The sequence below is a fragment of the Morus notabilis genome, unplaced genomic scaffold (genome assembly GCF_000414095.1).
Source record: "Morus notabilis unplaced genomic scaffold, ASM41409v2 Scaffold1917, whole genome shotgun sequence".
Classification (NCBI taxonomy): Eukaryota; Viridiplantae; Streptophyta; class Magnoliopsida; order Rosales; family Moraceae; genus Morus; species Morus notabilis.
In genome coordinates, this window is record NW_010362899.1 from 23,692 (window position 1) to 27,356 (window position 3,665).

Genomic DNA, 3,665 nt, shown 5'->3' on the forward strand with positions numbered 1-3,665 from the left:
TCAGTTCTTAATGCTTTTCATTTTTGAGCGCTTTCCCACTGTTGCTCCTACTAGAAACGCCAGTACTCATTCTCTTGTAGACTATTTTGATCCAGAGTTTTTTTACTCTAGCTTTCCTAGGGCTATTCTTTGGCACAATGTCAAAGTAGATCCTAATATGAGCATTGAATTGGCATTAAACCATGCTGCCTTATACTGTGAAAGGCCCTATTTATCCCGCTACTCAAACATCGCTTCTGTTACGTATCCTGGGATAGTGCGAGATGTAGGTTGTTTCATGTCAAAAAATATCATTTCCCATGTACACTTCGAGACGTGGATTGCCACTTTGCTTCCACATGCAGTAGTTCAAGATACTGAGTCTATGAATGTTGACTTAGTTATAGAACTCCCCGAGATTGACACTTTGATGTGGAATCGACTTGATATATCATCTGATGTTGTCCTATTTGATGTTGATGCAATTTTAACGATCTAAGCCAATGATCTCTCACTATTTTCCGTATCTGCAAAACCTCAGTGCTGTCCCTCTTCCTGCCTATGGTCGTGTGGGTAGGGCTTCTTTGACATTCATCAGCCGTTGGACTCACTTCTTGGGCATTGTGAGAGCCACTAGGGATATTGTTCCTGTTGCACCTGGTGTTGAAGTTCAATTATCGCCTCAGAGAAGGCCACGCCAAGGTGATCATCTGGTCCGTAGGGAATTTCTGTTATGTATGTCCTTGCTTGTACAAAGAAATATTCCTATTATTTGTTTATTGCTATTACTATTATACATATATATATATATATAGTTTTTTCTTTATTTTTATTATACATACATAGTATATATGTATATATATTAATCTTACTTTGATGGCTAATGATTAAATGAAGCAAGTTCCTCATCTCCACGGCCCCTGCCAAAACTCCTAGAAGATCATTCGGCCAAGTTGGCCCGCATTGAGGCATCACTGCGGGAAACTCTTCAAGGTTGACTTAAAATATCGATTAGTTCCTATTACGTGCTCTCTCTCTCTCTCTCATCATCTCATCTTACATTTTTTTTTCCTTTATCTTCTAGGCGGTGAGCCCTCTCTGGTCATTGGAGGTTCAATAGAACAGGTAAAATTTAACATCAAAGCCGCTCACGCTTAGAGTATTACTACGTATACCAAATATCTAAATATTATACAAAACGACATGTTATGACATATTTTCAAGGTGGAAGGAAAAAAAAAAGTAGATTTTACGCAATATTGCAGGATAATAAATTTTTTTAAAGTTGATTAAATGATCTGCCAGTTCTACTCTTATGTACTGAATGATTAAATATTATTTGCGAGCAGATTAAATTATTTAATTTCTTTATTTTTCTCACCTATTTTTATTTTTCCATTTTTTTGAACGGTTTATTTTTCCATTTTTTTTATTTATGTTCTTTCTGTGTATTTTTGAGATATATATAAACACACACATATATATCACGCCTGTGTACCTTTTGACCCTTTTACGAGTAATTTAACGGCGACGATATCATATATAACAATGAATATGTGATCATATGATGGCTGATAATTAGGGTAATTATGTCATTAAATGCCTGGTTTTAACTATATTTTTCTGTGACACGTTGCTTTCTTGCTATTTTTAACCTGAGTTTGTAGGAATGAAAATACTAAGAGCATCTCTAAGTGCACTTTCTAAATTTTAACTAAAATGACTAGAAAACAATTTTAGCTAGCAATTTTTTGGTGAGTCACTCAACCATACTCTCTATTTTAGTTAAACATAGAATATTTTAATGTGAATAATTTATTTAATTTAAAAAAACATTTGTATTTATTGTGATTTGAAAGAATAAAATAATATAAAAAATAAATAGCTAGCCACTTCTTGCTATCTATATTTAGCTAGTGTGAAATGTATTTTCCAAAATAGTTAGCCATTTAGCTAATGGTTAGAGTGGAGAAAAGACAAAAGCTAAATCATTAGCCATTTTAGCTAACAAATGAAATGGCTAGTATAGATGGAGTTGCTCTAATGCCGTTGCTATATTCAGCATAGGAGTACAAAAAAAAAAGGGAATATTTAACTTGTGCTCCAAAACATATATAATGTTATATTTCTTTTTGGAGCAAATATAAAATGTTATTTTAAATGTTGCATTTACTTGTTATCATAATTTTAGGTATGAGTAATGCTAGAAAAACCAACTCAAATCATAGCTTTTGTATACTAACTAATGTGGCACGTGAGTTGTCCATCTTTTTATTAGTAGATGTAATCTCTTTCATTCATTGATATGGCAATATTTTAAACATCCACCCGAGAAATGCTAGCAACACTCTTTCTGTCACTCTCTCCACTCACTGTTTGACACGTAGACTCTACTAATATGGTATATTATTATTTAAATAGAAAATAAGATATTGAAAACTATGTGTCAAATAATGAGTGGAGAGGGTGGCAAAGAGAGTGACAGAAAGAGTATCCTTAGCATTTCTCCACCCACCAATAGAAAAATGACAACTTACATGCCACATTATTTGGTATACAAGAGTTAGAATTTAATTTGGTGTCCATAACATTATTCTTTTATGTATAAGAACTACTAAAAGAAAATTGTTAATTATTAAATGGTTTAAAAATAACGATGGCATAAATAGTAAGTAAGAAAGTCAACATAATAAACAATAAATATTAGATTTCAAAATCTGGAATATGCTATACTTGGTACTAAATTTTCCATCAAATATATCATATGGTAAATTTGACATCAAATATAATGTATGTGATATCAAATATAGTATTGTGTTGTAGAATAACTTTCTTATCTAAATACCAAAGTTTAGCATTGACATAAAAAATTTGACATTTACAACCCCAAATATTGTCCTGTTACTTTATTAGAGAAAATTTATAACCTATCTTATATATATATATACATATATGTTGATTTTCTTGTTGTCAATTATTTGGACCCAGGGTGTGACAGCAACAGTACCAAGTCCATCACAGGCCCAACCCATCATTCCTGCAGCCGTCCAAATTGGGGCTTCCCACACCCAAGAAGGAGGCCCACCTCAAAATTTGAATGCTACCGAAGTATACAGACCGCCTCTTTTTCTCCTCTTTCAGCCTTCTTTTCCATAATAACTTGTTTAGCTAGATTAGTTTTAATCGTCTTTTTATATCCTTCATGACAATCATTTTGTCTGAGTTATTACTTGTTCCTAACCTTCTATTTGACAGGAAACTCCAGCTGGTACTCTTCCACATGTGGGTCTCATTTCAAGTGCTGCCAAGGTATACACAATAGGTTAAATTTTGAAGGGCATAAAATTAATGTCTCTCTTGTTGATTCAAATTATAAAGACAAGTTGTAATTTGTTTTGGTTTCCATTCAGGTCATAGTAAACATCACTGATCCTGCAAACAATGAGATAATTATGACAAGTACATTCACAAATATTGACGTGCCTAGCGACATTTCTACACGACTTCAAGTGTCATCCCCAAGGCACCTCGCGTTGACTCCCCTCATACAACTCCCCCGCGACCTGAATCCCACATTACAGTACTGGTGCCACTTCTACCACACCAAGGACCCGGGATTTCTCCCGATGCTCGACCGCCTTCACGACTGGTTCCGCTACACCGTGGCCGCCACTGTTGGCCCAATC